Genomic DNA, 24,026 nt, shown 5'->3' with positions numbered 1-24,026 from the left:
AAGAGAGAGAGAGAGAGAGAGAGAGAGAGAGAGAGAGAGAGATGCTGCAATTACGTTATTATGAAAATAAAATTCACTTTGCATGTATTGTAGTAACTTTTATTTCAAATTATTTCTTCATTGTGATCTTCCTACACTGAGCATATTACAGCAGTCTATTCTTAGCTTTGCCAAAACTCAACCCTTTGTAAAACGAAAACCTGTGAAAACGGAAAAAAAAATTCTGGAATGATCGCGTTTCGTTTTAGGGAGGTTTTACTGTATAATAATAATAATAATAATAATAATAATAATAATAATAATAATAATATAATAATAATAATAATTAATTATCAACAATCTGTGAATGATTACGTTGTTATTAATCAACTGTTGCAAACTCATGTGACACCAATAAGGCGTCACTTATGAGGCAACTAAGCCAGGAGATAATGGTGTAGGTTGGCCAGTTCCTTTCTACCTCCATTGCACACATCCCTGACTAGCTATATATTACACTAATCAGACTTAAGATGTATACAATTGAAGAGTCCACTGCAAGAATGATGGATGTCATTTGGAATACATTTTGCAGGAGAAGCAATTGAAAGTTTGAAATGCTTAGCGCTCAAAGTTTAACTGTGATATTCCGATCAATACTGGACAATGACTATCAGTGTTAATGTCATATAACTCTGTATATACATTCTATATGTCTTAAGCTATGCATTGACAGTCTTGGTTCATTTTCGGCAAGAAAGTGACATCCATCATTCTTGCAGTGGACTCTTCAATTGTTCTTCCTCTGACATATGATTATATGCTGCTTAATTCATTTTTTCCAAGGCCGTGACTAAATGTCAGGTGAAGAAATCAATGCGTGCAGTTCTACTTAGTGTAACTTTCTTCATTCTCCTGTAACTTCATCCCTCTTAGCCTCGAATATTTTCCTAAGAACCTTATTCTCGAACATCCTTAACTCCTGTTCCTTTCTCAAATTGAGAGTACAAGTTTCACAACCACACAGAACAACCTGTAATATAACTGTTTTATCAATTATAACTTTCAGCTTTTTCGAGAGCAGACTGGATGATAAAGGCTTCTCAATCGAATAATAATAGGCATTTCTCATATTTATTCGGCGATTAATTTCCTCTCGAGTGCCATTTATACTTGATACTGTTGCTCCAAGGTACTTGAATTCTTCCATCTTTTCAAAGGCTAAATTTCCAACTATATTTCCATTTCGTACTATGTTCTGGTCACGAGACATAATCATATACTTTGTCTTTTAGGGATTTACTTCCAAACCTATCTCCTTACTCGTTTCAAGTAACATTTCCGTGTTTTCCCTAATCGTTAGTGGATTCTCATATATTCACGTCATCTGCATAAGCAAGCAGCTAATATGACTCGTTCAATTACAAACCCCGTCTCTGTCTTTTTTTTTTCCCCCTAATGGCATATTCTAGAGCAGAGTTAAAAATCAAATGTGATAGTGTATCTTCTTGCTTTAGCCCGCAGTGAATTGGAAAATCGTCAGATAGAAACTGCCAACCAACTAAAAAAGTTGTTAATTGTTTTTAGCTCAAAAACAGTTCTTTACTTGTCCTCTTATTTGTACATTATTCTAGTACAATATTATTATTATTATTATTATTATTATTATTATTATTATTATTTTATTTTTATTATTATTATTACTATTAATATTTTTTGGAGTATTGACTGTCATTTCTTTTAACTTATTTCATTCCGTTCATTAGGTACACTTAACTTACATAAAATATATTTATCCTAATTCCATTATTCTAATTCCTGTATAGGCGTTGCATGTAATCATACGGATTTCCTTAAATAAAGTCCCTTGTCATATTTGCCCTGGTTTGTTAAAATATTCCTAAGTGATATGCTATAAACACTGTAAGGATAGTATAAAATTTTGACTGCAACTTTTTTGCATTTAAAGTTTGGATATGAGCAAATTCTTATTGATTTTTGTAATGCTTTCCCTTAAGGCCATTTTTTCGCCTTTACATCGTGGAGTATTGTTACCATGTTGAGCTTCCTTCATCTCTGGTTTAGAACTGTACTAGTATACTTTCAGCTCCTGCCTTACATAATTGAAAGTTTATATGGTCGAAAACTGTTTTTGTTTCAAACTGCCGAAGTTTGTTCCTCTCTACATGACGACGATAAACTTCGCTCAAGTTACCTTGTATCTACAGCGTACGGTGAACGTCCAAATTGCACAGGAAACAAATGCAATGTTCCGCTGTTTAAAAGTCACTTCGTGTACGGAAAATAAAACAACCATAAAAGCAAGATGAAGAACTTGCTGGCAAACAACCAAAACGACTGGGGAAAAAATTGGCAGAGATTGTAGATGCCACGACGTCTAGTTTCTTATGTATTAGCAATGTTTTGCCGCAATTTCTGTTTTAAAAATAACCCTTCCACTCAATCTGCGGAGAGGTCGTGGACTAGGAGGCGGATTATTCGCTTCGTGATTTACATATTCGACAGTGGTTTTGGTTCGATGTTGCTGCAGCGAGAAACTACTGTCCATTTGTCTGTTTTGTTTGTCTTTCTGTTTCAATACATAGGCTATCAGTGCATCCTTTCGAATAGATATTTGAATTTGAGTTCACACTTAATGTACATTAGCTACACTCTCCAATGACTCGAGGCTTAAGTGAAAGTAAAATGAAAACTTCTGGAAAAAAACTCTCTTACTTTAGAAATAATTTCATGTCGTATTACAAGTACAGAAACGGAAATAAATAAAGGATAAAAGTATCTCAAAGTACAGTGTATGAGGAGTGGGGAGCCTCCTTTATACTCTATCTACCAAAAAGTAATTGGGCACTGTTTTTGCCCCTTTAGAGCCTCGTGGTACCACCTCTTGTTGCTATAACAGCAGCCACCCTGTCAGGCATGCTCTCCACTAGAGTTGGGTCGATTCGTGAACGAATCGTTCATTCGAACGACTAATAATAAAGAATCGTAAGAATCGATTCGTGGTATCAACGAATCGTCGTTCAAAAGAATCGTAACGAATCGTCGTTCTAAAGAATAGTAAGGAATCGGCATGGTATCGTAACCAACGATTCTATTAGTTGTTTGATGTAACCTGTCAACGGACATTTCCGAACCGTGTCGAATGCTCCCGAGCGAGAGTGAAATCAAAATATGTACTGCATTTGTTAAGTATGGAAAATAATGAACACAAACCTGAAATTTGCATAGTTAAATAGAGATGTAATGCAAAAAATGTACTTCATAATAAGGCTCAGTTAATAAATTATAATTTAGAGACATTATCTTGGGTAATTTTGTAGACTAATGGAGGTCATACTGAATGGTTCCAGCCAATGAGAAAGAGACAATCCAATGCCTCGCCTCTTATGCCATCTATGCGAGAGATGTAGAACGTTTTTGTTCTACGCGTGCTTTGCAAAGGAAAGTGTCTTGCGACGATTCAAAAGAATAGTTGGAATCGCAGACTGAGAAGAATCGTGAACGAATCGTTAGAATCAATTCATAATGTATGATTGAATCGTTGGAATCGACTTCTGAAAAAGAATCGTGTTGCCCAACTCTACTCTCCACTAGTTTGTGTAGGATATCCACTGGAATGCGTCACCATTCCTCTTGCAACATGGCACTCAGTTGGACAACGGAAGTTGGCCGCATCTCCCGAGACCTCAATCGCCGGTCCATTTCGTTTCAAAGGTGCTCAATGGGATTGAGATCAGGACTCTGTGCAGGCCAGTCCAACCGGTGAACATTATTGTCCGCATACCACTGCATAGTAGCCGCTGAAACATGGGGCCAACTTCCATTGTCCAAGTGAGTGCCATGTTGCAAGAGGAATGGCGACATTTACAAGAACAATCTTTTAATTACATTGAAATAACACATAAATGTAAGCTGAGTACCTTGTTGACGACTAAATAAGATTTGGTCCTGATCCCCCGGCAATATTGCTCTTTCTACGCTTATGGCAAGCCCACTTTACAATGTTATTCCTACACCTACGATGTTCATGCTTTCATATCTGTAGGCTGGTTATCGTATTATACTATATTGTTGAGATAAATTACTTCACATCGCCCTTTCCTGACCTTAGATTTTATCTAAACCCGAACATAACCATCTCCATAATTTGTGTCACTGTTGGCACGATCTTAACCGCAGCGTTTAACTTATTGCATTGTGAAATCTTCCCAATTACAAGATACACATTAGAGACATTGAGAAAGGATGAAGTTGCCTTTCTTCAAGAAATGCACATATAATATTACTTAAGAATTGTAAGTTTAATTTTTTTCATTGCCATCAAGCAAATATAGCTATTTGTAACGGTCCCAATGAACCGTTCAAGCCTTCTCAGGTGATTGTAAATTTAACTTAAAACATCAGTACTATTATGCACCTTCATTTCACACAGATCTCTTGCACTGAATTATAGGTCCTTCATTATCTCGTGAAACTAAATGGTTGTGTGCGTCGTAGCATATAGTAAGAACGTTATGGTGGGGGTAAGTGAGTTCGCTTGCAACGAGTAGGAGCGTAGATAGGGAGGGAAGCTTCTCAGTCCACATTCTTCTTCCCCTGACGCGCAGTTTGTGGTGACAACGGATAAGATACCCTTATTACCACTACTATTATCTGTGCATTTCAAACTGGCGAATCAAGGTCACGTACAAACCACGCACGAGTCACTGAACTGAAAACTGTGAACTGAAGCACTGGTAATTCCGGCTGTTCCAGCTGACTTTAGTTGAGAGAATAGTCCGGGGATTGGGGTAATCACACATGGCAAATGCAGTCCATTGCTTGACTTTGAGCCTCCAGTTCGAAATGCACAGATTGCTACTGCTACTGCTACTGCTACTGCTACTACTACTACTACTACTACTACTACTACTACTACTACTACTACTACTACTACTACTACTACTACTACTACTACTACTACTACTACTACTACTACTACTGCATGTTCAGTTCAAAGTGTGTCATGGCTCGCTGTATGCCGTCATGTGGCTAGTCGTTGAGCCTAGAGAATTAAATCTTCCTACACTTCCACAGAGGCGTATTACCTAAATGCGAGAGAAGTTGCCTAGCAAGTACGGCGTTCATTCTGAAGAGTACTTACCGATACGTACGTTAACACATGTAGTGGCAGGAATGTGAACTGTTTGAAAACACGTACTGAGGTGAGTTTTTTTTCTTACTGTCGGGATATGTGGAGAGGGTTAAGACGAATACTTACGTATTTGTTGACATTAACTTCGACGGTCAACATGGACACGGAGCATTTGATTTGTGTTGTGGAATGTTGCCGTACGCACCCGATGATAACAAATACCTGCATACGACTTGCCCGCGCAAAACACAGTTCGAAAGAGGTTATGGTAGCACACAGACCGTACAGGCCGCCATCTGTTGCTACGATGTTCAAGTTATACCGTACACGTTCTCAAGTTAAGATTGAACGCCTTGATTAATAGGCAACTTCTCTGATATAAAAGCTGAAACTCGCTTCAAATCGCTGACTCACAACAGTGACGTCATGAGACACTTTGAAATGAACACTCACTACTACTACTACTACTACTACTACTACTACTACTACTACTACTACTACTACTACTACTACTACTACTACTACTACTACTACTACTACTACTACTACTACTACTACTACTACTACTACTACTACTACTACTACTACTACTACTGACTTTCAGCCTGATCATTTTGGAAGGTTCCTTTCTTTCATGACGGAAGAAACCAAAGGTTCAGTCCTTGATGGTAACATATTGATGCTGTTGAACAGCAACCTCTTATGGCAAAATATTAAATTTTACAGGAGCGAAAAAAACATTTTAATATCTTGATAACGAAGAAATATCTGACACAAGAGTGTATTTGAATGTCTTGTTGTAAAGTTTGTATCCATGCCTTGACATAAGATGTGTTTGTAAAAGATTCGAAAATATATTTTTGATAGGGATCAAGTTAAATCTAATTTTGTTAATTTTTTTTACATACGAGATTGCTGTTCAAAACTATCGATATAATTAAATAATGAAGAAAACATTGTGAAATTACTGATTATTTCTTAATTGAGATACATTTTTCTGACGCTAAAAATTTTCGGAACAAATGTCCTACATTTCCTACTAGAGGCTTACAACAACTGCGCTATTCACATTCTGTTGAAGCGTAGGTCTCCTAAAACTGTCGTTGCATACTGGGCCAAGAATAAAATGAATGCCTAAATTTTGGAAAGAATAAACTTCCAGCAGCAGACAGATATGAGCGGGCTTGGCACAGACATGAACTTATCTTACATGATGATCAGCTGCTACAGTGTTCGTGAAATGTAAATTGCACATACGGGAGTGACAACACTCAAGAGTCTTGCTGTTTGTTATTGCTCTAAGTGGCGTATAATCCTTGTTCCCGGTCCAGCATGTCTATTACATGTCACCTGTGCTCAGATGAACGAACAAAGTCTGACGTGCATTTATAGCTTAAATTCACGTGTTCCGCCAATGGCAGTAATAAATTTACATAATCATGATACAACTCGGTGCACAAAAGTGTTCATGTTCGCTTGACAAAATGAGATATCTGTCGGTGAGCAGCAGGAAAGATTAGATGCTAATATGTGGATATACACGGCTGTGCTATAGATAAGAATCTAAAGACCTGTCAGTGTTTGACAGTTCAAGTCTAAATCCATGAAATCTGAAACTCCAGCACAGGGTTGTCGCATTTAAATTATTTACTTCGACCACATAGATAGGTATTACGACGCCTACATGGCTTCATTCTTTACTGGTGATGATGCAATCACGACTGATCTTGAAAACTATCAAAACTGACCGGTTCGAGAAAGGTATTTCATATTACATACTTTGATCAAGGATGTTTCTATCAGATAATGTTATTTTTCTGTTCAATTCTAGGATTATGAGCCTAAGTCGAAAGTCTCGTAGGCTCACAAACTAAAAGCAACTATTAAAATCCCAATACGGTAGACCTAATCAGGAATTGTAAAGATGTTGATAAGTCCGACGGGAGATAAATTCTTGGATAGTAGATACAGATGACAGGAGTTTTGGTGAGGTCAGAAATGACAAATTGAACTAATTCCTTCCTACATGCTACAAGGCAATTATCCCAAGAAATTACTTCCAGTCTAACAGCACTCAATGTCACCGAATCAGGAAAGATTTTAGACAATACGGCACTGTAGATATGTGAAAGGTACGGCAAGTATTAAGTCAAAAAGAGTTTGAGAACTGGAGCCAGAAAAAACATAAAGGCAAAGGCGTGCTCTTATACCAACAATATACCCCGGCCAATAAGTAGATGCGGAATCACAAGGGTCTTTCCTGTAGTGAGTGGAGAGAAGCAATCAAGATGAATGCGAACGTGTCAGCTGTGCGTAGTGTACCTGGCAGGTCTTCGGGCAGTAACCTCTGTCGACGTTGCGACAGGGAGGTTGAAACCCTTGCCCATGTGCTGGGGGCCTGTCCATACGGTGAACTTCTACGAAATACGCGGCATCATATAGTGAGATCTATAATAGCAACAAAGGTTATTCAGTATATGAAGAACTACATGGCATATCCAGTGAGGCAGTAATCGAAGAATCGACATAATTGCATTTAAACCTCCCACTGTTGAAGGTTACATCATAGATAGATCATACTGTGAGATTCGAATCGCATGAACATCAGCCAGAAGTAGTGCACGAGGAAGAAAGAAATATATATGAACTTTCCATTAATTTTTTTAAGGACAAATGCCATCTGGAATCCATCGTCATTACGGGACTAATGATAGAAGCCCGTGGAACCATACTCCGGTTCCTAGTCGACTTCTGTAAATCTTTTGGCCTGCATAAAGATATTTTAAGAGATCTAACAATTGCAACACTCCAAGGATCAATAGCTATTTTGAGGCATCATACATATGGACCATGACTTTAATTCGCATATTCTTGACGTTACTTCATTTATTATCATGTGTTTCAGTCTAATTCAAATTGTTATTTTTCAAATTGTTTATTTAATCAAATTGAAACACGTTTCTAATTTTCTTGTTATATGTTAGTGGGTTACATGTTAAAGTTCTGGGTGTAATTTAGCTAAAGAATTATACAACCGAGGGCCAACATTAATGCTATGCTTTAGACCAGCAGATGTGAAACATAGATTTAAACCGAGGATTTATTATTTTACCTATGCTGAAAACACATATTTCTGTATAACAACGAGAAACCATGAGGAAACATCCAGCATAAATCGAAATAACATTCGCAGTTTTTTATCCTTCCTGTCAAATTATTGAAAATGGACTTAACTCTTTTCGGGAGAAAGTTCTTCATATAATCATTCTGATTATTAAGGTCGGATGAATACTTCCATACGAACGTTGAATTGATCACCCCTGACTCTGTGGGTGTAGTGAAGGAATAATGAAATCTGTATTTTATGTAACTAGAACAGGTGTTACAGCAGCAATAACGCATTTAAACTTGGATAAATATCACATAATTCTATTCTTAATGTCTATATGTTGCACTTCTGCAACGTGCTAGAAGTATTCAATACATTATATACATATTTTTTTCTAATTTTCTTATAGGTGGATGCTTGGGTGTAACAATATCGAACGGAAAGTCATTGCTGGTAAACAAAGGCGGGTGGTGACGTCATCTGTGACTAAGACATGGGACAAGATCATAAATTGCTTTCATATGTAACAAGGTACGTAAAGTTTTATTAAACCTGATTCAGATCAAAGTGATGAAACTGTAATAAAATCAGTTCCGAATAGGCTACAACACTCCTTTAGAATTTACTAAGAGTACTAAAACATAATGTAACATGTACAGGTGACTGTGTGTGTTCTTCGGTCACCTGGCTAAGTGGTGTAAATTCGGTACTTTATGTTCTTGTACAGTATCTTTAAATACATGTAGTGTCATTGCGGATAAACATAAAAGAAAAATACTCCATAGTGTCATTTGAAAATTAATGGCATAAGGAATTCGAACGTCTTAACTTGTTATATTTTAATTCTGCATATACGTATATATTTTTGGCCGTGGAATTTATAGTGGAGATTTATATAGAATGTTATCCTTTTCAAATTAATATTAAATAAGAATATTATGAGTGTTTTTCTTTGTAGAAAGAAAGAATGTTATCCAATCTGTCATTTAAAGAGACTACTTATTTATTCACAGTTTTAAGAATAGAAACAAACATCTTCCGTTTTGGCTAAGCTGGTAGATATTATAATTTATAGCTACGAATACAATTGACCCGGATACTATTTCTGTCGGGGAAGGACAGATATGTCTGTCGCCCAGAATATGGGAAGCGTTTCTTTTGTATTGTGATTGCCCTACGTTTTTCTAAACAGCAGCTTTGTACCTGTTAACAACATAAATAAGGAATCCTTCGGTTGTGAATGTCTCACAAATGGAGGATGTAGAAGACCGAAGTGTCGAATCCATCTTAACAGTAGATGATGATGATGATGATGGTGATGATAATGATGGTGGTGGTGATGGCCCGGGTTCAAATCTCACTCCACTCTGAATTTATAATTTGTGTTGGACAAGCCTGTGGTCCAGCAATACAGGGATTTTCTTCAGGTACTCCGGTTCCCCTGTGACATCCAAAGAATTCTCCATCATAATCTTTATCATCGTCATCACTCATTCATTACGAGTGTAATGTAGATCCATCGCCTGTGGTCGATGCTTTCAGCAGTAGCAATATCAATAAGTCCCCTCGAAGAAACGCAGAGGGAAATTTTAAAACTTTTCTAGGTAAAAGTATTTTTCAACTCTAATTGCTAGGTTTGAGTATTAAAAAATTATTAAATCGCTTTGAGCTATAAAAAAGATAAACCTATAAAACATGCATTTTATATTATACAGGGACATCATTTTATTTTTATTGTACCCGAGTTTTTTAATGTACTTCACTCCCACCACCTCTACTACTAAACTTCCAACCATTCTCCACACAGAACCGAGGCCGCGTATGCAGTGCTGAGTTAGTGAGTATAGTACGTTCCAGAAATATGTTCGCGTTTTCCAGTGACGAAAGAGCTTTCAATATTGAATCATATTTTCGCACAGGTACTGTCGTCCGTTTGCTTACGTCGCATCCCGGTTTCCCCCACCTGCTTCTGTTCGCACCTCTGTAAACTCTAGTAGCTGGGCTGTCTTAGCTGTTTTCTGAAAACATTAATTTCTGTTAGGAATTGGACGTCTATGTAATATTATACAACTATTTAAAATAACTTCAATAAAAGGGCCTCGTTAAGTAATTAACTGTCACATGATCCCCCCCTTCTAAGACCCTGAGACAAAACCACTTGAACGGACAGTAGATAGCATTTCTGAGTAATTTTATCTTTTCGGATCGGGCAGAAGTGAAGACTAATTTACAGTACGTAAGATAGGCCTACCCTTTTTTTTTGTAGAGTAGGTATAGAATTCTTTCAACATGAGTTACTCGTACGAAGGACGAAACCGGTAATTAGAATTAGGTACAATAGTTTATAGTGCGATAATATGCACAAAAGAACTGAAGCCTGTATCGAAATGAACGGCCACCATTTTCAAAAATGTGTTTAAATATCAATATTATGATTATTTTTCAATTTAACTTCATTCTCTACTATATTGTACGCTAATGTGCTGTAACAGTACAATATACACTGCATAATTAATGAGTCCGAATGGGTAGCTCAATTCGTGAGTAAAAACACTAAGTCTTAATAAGTACTGTATTTTGATTAAACAAAAACCTAATGAAAATTATCAAACTCAATATCGCGATATTTCCTAGTTTACATAAATGGTTGAACTACTTTTCTTCCCTTCTATACCTAGTAAAGTGATTTGTATATTACGCCAGTATCATCGAACTCCAGTCTTGGAAGGGGGAGCAAGCGGTGTTTCCGGTTCTAGACCTTTAATCCGAAAATATAGACAGGTTAATATTAAAAATGTTAGTAAAATAAAATCATGTCCCTGTACTATCACATGAAAGAATTAGACTCTTGAGTTATTCTTTGTTGACATGGGAGGTTTCTACTATTTCTGGTTTTTCCATCTTCATTTTCGCTTATCTTACTGTTATTTCCGACTTCTGTATAGTCATCATTTTTCTTCTTCGTTTTTGTATTTTCCTTCTTCACTTTTAATGCCAGTGCCAGTAAATGTATTACTTCTTTCGATAAATTAATGTTTAATACTTTTCTTCGGAAGCTATCGGATATTTTAAATATAGGAATAGCAAGAAATTAAAATATTTTTTTCGATATTGAACTTAAGTCTGATGTCTACATTTCTGCAATGGTTATACAGTTCATAGCACGCTACAGAATGGAGAATTCTCATATCAGAAAATTCAGTTGGTTTTAACTGGCCAGATGTTACTGCTCAGCTTTCTGATCCATATAACATCACCGGCATGTAGCGACTTCATACAATTTTAATGACTTTTTGGTGTTTTAATTAACGTTATATTTTGCCACGAAATTGCCTAAATCTTTATTCTTTAATTTCAGTATTTTGTGACAGCCCATGTGAGCATGCGTGCATACATGAATGTATATGTGTATATAAGAACCGTTAGCACTTACCAGTCAAAATCACTTTTTTTTATTGAAAGTTGTCATCGGTGGTTCGAGGTCCGCGGTTTCAAATCGGGCCTAGGACTACAGGTTTTAAGGACGATAAAAATCCTTAGCGTGATTTCCTTCGGAGAATATTACGGTCCATTCTCACCCACGTCAAGCGTCAAGATTTGTAGGGGGCAAAACAGGCATAATTAATGACCTAATGTGTGTGGGCTTATGTGCTTCAATGTATTTCCGAATTGAACTTGTATTAATTATTGCATCGTTAAACATACATGCGCGTGACACTGAAGATTATTGCTTCCATGCCTGTAGAGTCATGGCCGGTTTCTCCAAGTATTGTTAGAACATTTAACGAATGTTAAACTTGAAGCAGTAATTAGGAGAGGGAGAGACCGATTTATTAGCGAAGTGATACCTCCATATTTTTATTACATGTATTCGCGGGGATGTTCTGGCGACTTCGTTAGAATTAGCTTCCCACACAGGTGTTTCGTCACTTGTCAGCATCGGACAGATTTAGGGCCACCTTGAGCGGGGTCGTATAGAGACTCGATGAAGCATAAAGCCCTAAAGTTAGACTGGACCCGTGGGAAAGATACTGCCAAGCTTGGGTTTTCCAAAGAACGGGTATTCTTGTGAGATATACAAACTAATTTGAGGTTATGGGAAATCCAAAGTTTAAATTTAGAAATGACATATTTCGCGCCCAATAAGAAGAGATCCTGGTCCAGCTTATGAGGTCACTTTGGACCAATAGGGAATAGATCTTAGGCCAGTTAGTGACGTAGTTTTTAACCAATAGGATAGTTAGTTTTAGCGTAGGATAGGTTTTTATAAATAAGGGCGACGGGGAGCGGGGATGACGACTACTATTCCGCTTCGGAGCGGAGATCATCAAAAACTACTTTACATCGTGTCGGCAGCCCTACATACAGGGCAGAATAACTACTTCGTTTGGTGTCGACAGGACTACTATTTCGCTTCGTGTCATAGTGTACTGGACAGAGTATTGAATTTGTAGTATCGGATAGAGCTTATTCAGAGCCGCCATAGAGTCGATACAAAAGGCGACCAACGATTGAATTATATGTCAGCCGGAAATACATATTCTAGGGTTTACCAAGTGGATACTACAATAAACTTATAGTTTTGAAGTTTACGCTGCCTTTTATTTAAGTAGCCGGCTTGGTATTATTCCCGACATCACCCTATACCACAACAGTACCTCGGCTACCCTGAGTGAATCTCACGCAACATCGAGACGCACCCACCCTCAAATGGCGCCCAACGTGTGGTCACAATAACCACTCACCCTCACATGGCGTCCAACGTGGGGCCTCAATAACGACATTCCACCCACAAATGGCGCCCAACGTGGGGCCACAATAACGATACTCCACCCACAAATGGCGCCCAACGTGGGGCTCGAAGGAAGACAGCTGTTCCAGTGACCGGCCCCGGGTGCGAACACAGCACCAAACAACGAGGAGGACCGGACGGAGCAGTTCAGCCCTGCATAGCCGAGGAACGACGCTGGAAGGCGGGAACAGAACCAAGCCATCGCGACATCACGACAACACTAGAGAAGACAACACGGGGACCACCAGAGAAGGCGACTCGGAGAGGCGGTGGCAAGTATGGATATGTGTATATATGTATATGATATTTTGGGGGAATAAGTATAAAGTGTATATGTTTCAATTTCTGGTGTGATATTTCGGGTGTATATATATATATGTATTTTTTATTGTGTGTGATATTTTGGGGGAAAGAGTGAAATAAGTGTATTGCGTAATTTGTTGGAAGTGAGTCGAGTGCAAATACAGACCTAGTTAGATTATTATTGGGAAAGCAAGCGTCGGATAGATGACAGAGTAGCATATAGATGATACTACGTAGCCATAGGAGTAAGGTAGTTAGGAAAATACGAGAAAGACGAGGAAATAGAAACAAGGGAACCATGGAGCAAAGGAAGGACGAGGAAATTATGGAAATTAGGGAGGAGGTCGAGAATAACGCAGGACAGGAAATAGAGGGAGAGCGTACAGTGGAAAAGCAACAGAGTAGAGAAAGTGGCAAAGGGGAAATGACGCTAGAGCAGTTGTGGGAGCAGATGAGACACTTCATGGAAAATAATTCAAGGGAAAGTAGAGAGCATATTCTGAGGGAAAGTAAAGAACAAATAAAACAAATGGAAACTAAATTAGAGAATAACTCAAGGGAAAGTAGAGAGCAGATTCTGAGGGAAAGTAGAGAACAAATAAAACAAATGGAGAATAGATTGGGGGAAAGTTCGAGAGAGATTAGAGATCAGATTGCAAAATTAGCGGAGAGAGGAAACAAGATGGAGGACAAAATAGAGAAGCTAGAGGGGAAATTAGCCGAGAATGGGATCGGAATGGAGAACCAATTGAAGATAGCTATGGATAGGATGTCAGAAAGTATGAAGGATTTAGAAGTTAGAGTTAGAGATAGCGCTACTAGAGAGAATAGCGATCTAAAATCAGCTGTTGAGGAAGCGATAGTGGAGAAGGTTCGAGAAATTCAGAATTCGGTGGAAGAGAAAATAGGTGAGATGGATCAGGAAGTGGACGGTCTCAAGCGAGCCATAAAGAATAAAGAAAGGGCGGATAACGAATGTTTGGAAGAATTAAGAAGTAAACTGAACTCAATAAACGACGTACTAAATGGGGGTAGTCCCGCAAATTTAAGCGGACATAGCAGCTCGGACCGTGCAGTTTCTAGACAAGAGGGCACAAGTGAGAGCCCGGCATCAGGTAGCAACAAAAATGTAAGACATGTTAACAATAGTGTTGGTGAGGAATGTCAGACCTCACGGGATGACGTGCGCAGTGAGTTAATAAATGTAAACGACAAGGCATATTTAGGCCGCCCCCAGTACCCCACTCACATTTTGAATGAGATTGGTTACCCTATTTTTGATGAGGTTGAATTTTCAAACCCACATAACTACATAAGTGAGCTAGAAACGTACTTTAGAGTAAGAGGGGTGCCGGATGACTTAAAAATGACTGTCGTACGAAAGAGCCTAAAGAGCCGACCACTCAACTGGGCGCTAGTGGCCCTAGGGGATAATGTCACTTATGAGGAATTCCGAGAAAAATTTTCGGAGAGATACTGGGGACAAAGACAACAACAAAGAATTAGGAAGGAAATTAATCAGAGCAGGTTTGACGCGGGAAGAGGCGTCTCTATGATAGACTATTTTCTTGAAATTGTTAAGAAAGGGAAAAGCCTCAATCCGCCAATACCGGATTCAGAGCTGATCCAAACTGTGATTTCGCAGTATCCCGAGAACATAAGATATAATCTGATCGTAGCAGGGCCCCGAGACTTCGGGGAAACAATAGATTTATTGACTGCGCTGGATGGTTCGGACGCCACGCACTATGAATGTAGTGAACAGGCAGATTATGAACATGGCAAAGGAAAGGGTTCAAGCCCCACCGACCAGAAAGCGGGGAAGGGCGCAAGTACGGCCTTTTCATCCCCAAGGACAGGAGCCCAAAATCAGAGTAACTGGGGTGGTGACAGGAGCCCCAACAATGCATATAGTCGATACCATAATGGCCATAACGGAGGGAAAAGTCCCAACAGGGAGAGAAGGAGTGACCCGCCCTTTGGGGGTCCTTACAATAATAGTAGGAATAACCAGAGTAGTCATAACAGGATGAGGAACGATCGAGGAGGTGTTGGTCCCGTGCGTAGGGTTAACCACATACGATGGTACACGGGAAGACAAGAAAATGGAAATAATAGGCTTAGAACCCAACCACACTGGCTTAGGAACAGAAATTACAGACAGGGATTCTGGCAGCCTAATTTTAGCAGGGGACCGCAAAATCGAGGTGATTGGAGGAGACAGGAGCAGGAGAGAGATAGGCGAGACGTCCTACAAGAAATGGCCTCACAAGGGTGCAATAGGCCCCCTACACAGTGTAATGTGGGACAAAGTAGGAATAGAGACATGAACGGACGTCAGCAAAGTCCGGTCAGAATGAGTATGGGCCGGGAGCCTATAAATAGTAGAAATAGAGACGAGATAGCAGTGGAACCGACTGCGTCGCACTCGGGAAACTGCTAGACAGAAGTCTCAAGGGTTCGGAGATTTCTGTAGCTAAGTGCAGTAAGCCACTATCAAAAGAATCCACCAACGCGGTAAGCGTAAAGAGACAGAGCGAGATTACTAACCCAGAGTTAGAAAATGATGGGACTTATGTATTGCCTTATATAGATGCCAAAATATTTGGGATAAAGTGTTGTGTGTTGTTGGACTCGGGCTCCACAAATAATGTATGCAGCTTGGAATTTTTTCAAAAGGTTAGGGATTCAGGAATAAAACTGCAAACGTTACCCATATGTTCACTGTACTGTGCGGGCGCCCTAAGCAAGAAGAAGGAAAAGGTAAAATATCAAGTGTGGTTCGAGTTAGAGTGCGGAGACGTGAAATTAAATGCTATTTTTCTTGTGATACAAAGGTTGACTACCGACATCATTATTGGAGTAGAAAGCTTCTATGAATGGCACGCGCTATTAGATTTCAGGGAAAACAGACTAGGGGTTACGGCAGGTAACGGCAGTGTAGGCCATGTCCCATTCAGTAGGGATAGCGCTAGATCGGAGTTAGATGAGAGGACCGCGGAAGAGATAGGATTACAGGAAGAGTTATTTTTTGTAGAGCACCTCAAAATTTGTAAGAATGTAATTATAGAGGTAAATCCGTGGGAAGGTAACGAGGTAACTAGGGGAGTGTGTCAAGTAGGCTGCGGAGAATGCGAGTTATGTATCGGCGAATTAGTCCAGGCGAGACAAATAGGACGTAATCTCATTAGCGGTAGGGCCAGATATTGTAATGAGATTTCGCTTGGCGATCTTAGGCAGGTAGTCGCGTCTAACAATAGGAAGACAGATACTTTCGAAATAGTAAGAGATAAAGTTAACCAGGCACACGGCCTGAGTGAGAGTGAAAGAAAACGCTTAATGGATGTTGTAGGTAGCCATTTAAATGTCTTTTCAGACGCGCCGGGTCTGTGTAGAGTGTATACACACAAAATTAAGGTGGTAGGAATGGAGGAATTTCGGCATAAATGTAGACCCATCCCCCTATCTTTAAGGGATCAGGCAGACGAAGTCATAAATGATATGTTAAAAGACGGAGTTATAGAAGTATCAGACTCGCCCTACGTAAATGCATTGTGCTGGGTTAGGAAGCCCAATGGAAGCTTAAGAGTAACGATCGATGCCCGACACGTTAACTCGTTTTCAGTTAAAGATAATTTCAGGACGGAGTCAGTGGACACTTTGTTAGGCCGTATCAGTGACTGTTCTATATTCACTAGTTTAGACTTGACCAGTTCGTATTGGCAGATTCCGCTGGACGAGGACTCGAGAAAATTCACAGCGTTCCTACATAACGGGAAAGTTTATCAGTATACCCGATGCCCATTCGGCATCGCGAGTTCTGGATCTGCGCTATTAAGGGCACTTGACATAATTTTTGGTGATTCGACGAAAGGTTTTCTGGCACAGTACATTGACGATTTTCTTATATATGGCAATAATGTTGATAGGCATATTAGGGATATTGATTTTGTACTTACTAAATTGAGAGAGGCTGGTATGACAGTCAAGCTGGGGAAAACAGCATTTTTTAAAGTTGAGACAGTTTTCCTGGGTTACGTAATTTCGTCTGACGGAATTAGACCGGACCAAGAGAGAATTCAGAGCATTTCGAGGATCCCGCCGCCGCGGAACCGGAAACAGGTTCGTAGATATCTAGGTATACTACAATACCAGAATCGGTTTCTCGTCAATTATGCTAAGCATGTAGCCCCACTCAGAGCATTGTTGAAGAAGGATACACCCTTCAGGTGGGGGTCGGCAGAGCAGGAAGCATTCGATCGAACGAAACTGCTTTTCGCCGACTCAATTCTGTTGGAAAGGCCTAACGACAGCCTACCTTTTCAGATTTATACTGATGCGTCTTCATATGGATATGGAGCAATTCTATGTCAGACAGATGAAGATAATAAGCGACATGTGATTGCCACAGCTTCTAGGGGACTGTCGCGTACCGAAAGCAACGCATCAATCACGGAACTTGAGATTTCTGCTGTGTACTTCGCACTACAGAAGTTCCGTCAGTATATCTTTAATAGGCAGATAATCATATTTACTGACCATGTAAGCCTAGCGTTTCTGAGTAGATGCAAATTGACGAACTCTAGAATATCTAGATATGTGCACGAAATTTTGGCTCATGATGTGACGATTAGACATATTCCGGGGGCAGACAATATTTTTGGTGATTGTCTCTCTCGTTTGAATTCCAAATCGGGACTACCTGAAACTATCACCGCCCCCGCGTACGAAATTGCCGTGATGAAAATTGATTCCACGAGGAATGGAGCTCTGACGGGAAAATTTCGGAGAATTGCAGATTTGCAGCAGGAGGATTCCACGATAAGGGCCTTAATGGACAAAGCTAGAGAAATCTCACAGGTGAAAGATGAAGTGTATGGATTGCGCTCTGGTATCTTGTATAAATTGCATGGTAGGGATATCCAGAAGTGGAAGATATACATACCTGCGAGTATGGAGAATGAACTTATAAATAACTTTCACCTATCTATGTGTCACTCTAGGAGTGATAGGATCATTTTAACTATGTCAGAATCATTTTATATTAAGCAACTGTCCAAGAAGGTTAGAAGGGTAATATCTCGTTGCGAGGTCTGCCAGAGGGCGAAACCTCTAAATGTAAGGTATGACAATGTACCACAGGTCATTATCAGGGGTAAAAAGAATGAACTTGTAGCAGTGGACGAACACGGTCCAATGCCCATATCGTCCTTCGGACACAGGTACATATTTGTTACGTACGATGTGTTCACAAAATTTGTAAAGATTTACCCTTTAAGAAATATCTCTAGTAAGTTGTGTGCTGATAAGCTGGTTAGAGACTACATACCGACTTACGGCCCGGTAACAGCGGTGCTCAGTGACAATGTGTCGGTACATAAATCGAAAGTGTTTTGCAAAAGGCTGGAAGATGCGGGCGTGAAACTATACAATTGCTCCGCATACTTTCCCAGCGGTAATCCCTGCGAAAGAGCGCTTAGGGATATATCATTGTACCTCCGTATTCTGTGTCACCGAAACCATAAGGACTGGTTTAGGCAATGTGAGGTGATAGAGAGAGTCATGAACCACTCTATCAATCCAACGACCGGAATAGCTCCGATCAAACTTATGTTAGGGATCGATCCCGATCCCGTGATAAAGAGTTTGCCGCAGGCAATACAGGAGGGTGAGCCTCCTAGTGATGAACTACTGTGTAAACTAGCTTTCGACCGAATCAGGAAAAAGGCTGAGTATAGACTCGGTAAAGTTAAAAGATATCGCCACAAATGGGAGCCCTCACCCGGCGATTTGGTATTGCTAAGGGACGTGAAGTTATCTTCCGCCCTCAGAGGACGTTACTCACGCATGGAGCTACTGTACAAAGGGCCCTACGAAATTAAAAGTAGATATGGAGACCATACTTTCGAATTGGTAGAAAGGGGAAAAAGTAAACCTGTTGGAAGGTACCACAAGCAACTCTTGCGGCCTTTCAAACAGGAGAGGCTAGGAGGCAGGAATGAGAAAGAGTAGGATGGTTAGTCTCACGCGTACAGCTAGGTGAACCTGTACAGGGCGGCTGGTACAACCAAGCACGCAGAGTGTGTAACTGATCAATTAATAAATAAATGTAAATATGTGAATGAATGGTATTGTACATATGTAAATGTGGATATAAATTGTACATTGTTGTGCTTATTGTGTGAGAGTTGTGTACATAGAAAGGCTTGTGAAGATATATGTAATATTTATTGTAATTGTTTGTAGCGACATTGTGATCTCACTGTATTGTAAATAATGTGTTACCGGCTGATATCGCGTGGGGGAACTATGAGGCTAGTTATAGGCAGAAAGCGGGGACATCTCATAACATTGGAAACTCTTTCGGGAATTTCCAATGGTTATGTAGATGGGCATTTGAAGCAGTAATTAGGAGAGGGAGAGACCGATTTATTAGCGAAGTGATACCTCCATATTTTTATTACATGTATTCGCGGGGATGTTCTGGCGACTTCGTTAGAATTAGCTTCCCACACAGGTGTTTCGTCACTTGTCAGCATCGGACAGATTTAGGGCCACCTTGAGCGGGGTCGTATAGAGACTCGATGAAGCATAAAGCCCTAAAGTTAGACTGGACCCGTGGGAAAGATACTGCCAAGCTTGGGTTTTCCAAAGAACGGGTATTCTTGTGAGATATACAAACTAATTTGAGGTTATGGGAAATCCAAAGTTTAAATTTAGAAATGACATATTTCGCGCCCAATAAGAAGAGATCCTGGTCCAGCTTATGAGGTCACTTTGGACCAATAGGGAATAGATCTTAGGCCAGTTAGTGACGTAGTTTTTAACCAATAGGATAGTTAGTTTTAGCGTAGGATAGGTTTTTATAAATAAGGGCGACGGGGAGCGGGGATGACGACTACTATTCCGCTTCGGAGCGGAGATCATCAAAAACTACTTTACATCGTGTCGGCAGCCCTACATACAGGGCAGAATAACTACTTCGTTTGGTGTCGACAGGACTACTATTTCGCTTCGTGTCATAGTGTACTGGACAGAGTATTGAATTTGTAGTATCGGATAGAGCTTATTCAGAGCCGCCATAGAGTCGATACAAAAGGCGACCAACGATTGAATTATATGTCAGCCGGAAATACATATTCTAGGGTTTACCAAGTGGATACTACAATAAACTTATAGTTTTGAAGTTTACGCTGCCTTTTATTTAAGTAGCCGGCTTGGTATTATTCCCGACATCACCCTATACCACAACAGTACCTCGGCTACCCTGAGTGAATCTCACGCAACATCGAGACGCACCCACCCTCAAATGGCGCCCAACGTGTGGTCACAATAACCACTCACCCTCACATGGCGTCCAACGTGGGGCCTCAATAACGACATTCCACCCACAAATGGCGCCCAACGTGGGGCCACAATAACGATACTCCACCCACAAACTCTAAACAGTTTGTTAAATATAGTTTTTCATGTCTTCAACACTAGTTTGGCTTAACAGATTGTTAAGTGTTTGTTAACTTTAAATGTAGGATTTTAGGCAGATTACACCACAGATGTTCAAACAGAAGTTGAGAAAATAATATTTTATTTCTCTCTCTTTAAGCAATGTTTCGTGAATGATTGATAACATAATACAGACGTGGACAAATTATTAGACAAACTTTTTCTTAGAAATATAATATAATTCGTCATATCAACTATCAGTATAATTCAGAGAGTCTCTAGTGTTGTAAATATGATTGTTTACATCTTCTAGTATACTTTTCCAATGGTTATAAGTGTATTTTTTCTGGCTACGTTGGTACTACTGGTGTTTAATTATATACTGCAGAAGATATTCTCCCATGGCCTGCAAGAAGACCGGACATGAAAGAACTTGAAAATCTGTGATCTATACTGAAGAAGAACGAGAACAAAAAGAGGTTTACAATAAAACATGGACTCATTTAAGCACTGTCTGATATCTGGCTAAATGATGTTGATATACAAAGAAAGTGTCAAACTTTGGTTTCCAGCATCCCTGACAAAATCAACGTGTTAATAAAGAATAAGGGAATGTTCACAAAATATTAGTAACCTCCAGACTCAAGTATCTGTTCATTATATCTGTGCAAAATAAATTTTTGTTCATTATTTCTACCGATAAATATAGCTTCGTTGCACATATAATTAATTTTGTCTAATAATTTGTCCACGTCTGTATTTAAAAGACACTTTAGAAAGCTAATATATGGAAGATAATCTTAAAAAGTGAACTGATTGTCATATTGGCTGCTTATTTTGATACTGAGCTAGTATTTATTCAATATTTAGAAAATGTGAGATCTTAACGTGGCAAGGTAATTAGGAATGATGATTTATATACTATGCATGATACTCAATTTGTGACAATATAGATTTTCAAAACAAGTAGGCCTCAAAATTCTACAAGAAATTTAAACCAGGCTTGAAATCCTACAAACAGAAATAGACCACTTACTCCAATTCAGCATCTACTATTTACTCTTGACTCTATGATAATGGCTCTTTTCAACTAACTATAGCCAATGTCAATAGTATTTCAAAATACACAGTGAGTATTATATTAAAAAGTTTTCAGTGAAAATCGCTTCTTTGAGACGTCATCTATTAGCATTAGAACTATAACCTCATTTTGTAAAAATAATATTATTCAATAGTAGTCACCTAGAACTTTCATTTGTCTTCTTTTTTATCGGCCATGTCCTACTGTACCAGGTTATGATTTTATACATGTTTCATGACTTACTCTACAATACAGAATTTAAAGAATAATATCAGCCAATTAAAAATTGCCTTACACGTGCAAAATCATTACCAACTGCTATTGAGTGGTTAAAATAATGTTAACGACTGTTATAGTTAAGTGTTGGTTGTTTTAAACAAAACAATGTTGAAGAAATGGAAAATAGATTAACAAAACGTTAAAAATAAACAGACTGTTAATTTAACACTAGTTAGGCCAAATTAAACATTTCTTGGAGAAACTGGCCATCAGTCTATTACAAAGATACTTAAAGATTAATTTTTGGTCCTACAGAATTTATGTGTTATGGCAACAATCGTTATTAGAGGAGAAAAATTCGCTCCGACTCCGTGGATCGAACCACGTGCGTACCAAGCGCTCTAACTACATAGCTACGCCGAAGTTCAATCCACAGCACCGAATCGAATCCCCCTCCTCTAGTGTTTTTCCCTTTGTGACCTGACTCCATGTTTGAAATATGAGGCGTTCAGAGCTAAAGTTTATCAAGTCACTGATTTTCATAAATTTAGTTTAATTCATTTTCTGATTATCTAAAATTGAATCTCTTCCGAGTAGTAATGGATCAAGTCTTAATTCAAAGCATTCGCCGGTAGGTGTCACCAGTCACTTTTGGCTCAGATTATATTTTGTTCACGATGTTCTGAGCCATAGCGGATCAAGTCACCAAAGCGTTCCATCAGTTAACATCACAATTCTTTATATTTTATAAAACTAGAAATTGAGAATGGAGCAATAAAATTATTGCTAGTCAAATTAGATAATCCACTAGAGCAAGTTAACTTTAAGTCTTATTATCTCTAAACTACGTCTCATGGACTTTATCCACTTTAGCTCTGAACGACTGATATATTAAGTCATTATACAAGAAGCGCATTCAATTGAGTGACTTGGTGGCCGGGATTCCACAGAATATGCAATGTTCAGCGAAGAATCTATGTTAAGATTAATTGTTGGTCCTACAGAATTTTTCTGTTATGGTAACAATGGTTAGAGCGCTTGGTACGTAGAACCAAGGACCCGGGTTCGATCCTCGGTACCGGAGCGAATTTTTCTTCTCTAATAACTACTATTTAACAGCGTCAGATTGTCTTTAAGAACTGAGCTTCTATACGTGATTTTGTGCAAACTCGTCAAGGACCTATTGCAATTTTTCCTGGAATCTCTCCATATACGCCTTATGGTTAGTCTTCTTCTCTGCTTTTCAAGTGATGCATTTATTATAGATTCCAGGTCTTCCTATCTTTCTAGACAACTTCTCAGTTTCTGAAGTCTTGTGTGTTGCTTACATTCAGGGCAGTCCGGAAACTTATTGATTATCTGTTGTACTATCGTTTATGAAATACGTGACATACTTCTGGAAAAACTATCAGAGCAAGAGAAAAAGTAAATAGGACTTTCTTTTGTAAATTTTTTTCAGAAACAATATCGAAATATTTGCGTTTATACCCTAAATAGCTTGTATAGCCTACAGATAAATTTGAACATACGTCGTTTTTAAAATATTAGGTACTTTATACGGATGACTGAAACCAAATGGAATGTTATAAGTCTAATTAATTGTGTAATTGAGATTGGCAAGCTAGTTACTGCAGACCCCAGCACACGACACAACACAACACAACACAGCGGAGCACATAAGTGCTATTGTGGCTACCGCTGTGCATTCATCTCTCTGCACCGCCACTGCATAGGCGTGGGCCGACAGTTCTTTAGTTTCCTGTCGTCCTATTCAAAGATGAAATGAAAGAAAGTGGTAGATGAATGTAATATCATAATGGAAATTTATAGATTTATGACTGAATAAGAAGCTATATAAGGGATGCCAGTTGTTAGGTAGGCATTGTGTCACACCGCGATACAAAGGCCGTGTTTGATGGGTGCTTTAACGCCATATGGTTTAAGA

At 39.1% G+C, this 24,026-nt stretch overlaps 2 protein-coding genes across 2 annotated transcripts in view; one reads left to right on the top strand and one right to left on the bottom strand.

The window, feature by feature from the left end:
- Window positions 1–24,026, bottom strand: part of LOC138716246 (epidermal growth factor-like protein 7) — a 194,901-nt gene that overhangs the window by 136,653 nt on the left and 34,222 nt on the right. The gene's annotated exons all lie outside the window — the stretch shown is intronic.
- Window positions 8,658–24,026, top strand: part of DopEcR (G-protein coupled receptor DopEcR) — a 972,001-nt gene continuing 956,632 nt past the window's right edge. The window contains exon 1 of the mRNA XM_069849106.1: window positions 8,658–8,774. The gene's annotated coding sequence lies outside the window, so the exon portion shown is untranslated. The remainder of the gene's footprint in view (window positions 8,775–24,026) is intronic.

Source organism: Periplaneta americana, chromosome 16 (genome assembly GCF_040183065.1).
Source record: "Periplaneta americana isolate PAMFEO1 chromosome 16, P.americana_PAMFEO1_priV1, whole genome shotgun sequence".
In the NCBI taxonomy this organism is placed as follows: Eukaryota; Metazoa; Arthropoda; class Insecta; order Blattodea; family Blattidae; genus Periplaneta; species Periplaneta americana.
The sequence above is the reverse complement of the archived record's forward strand: the minus strand, read 5'-3'. Positions and strand labels throughout refer to the sequence as shown.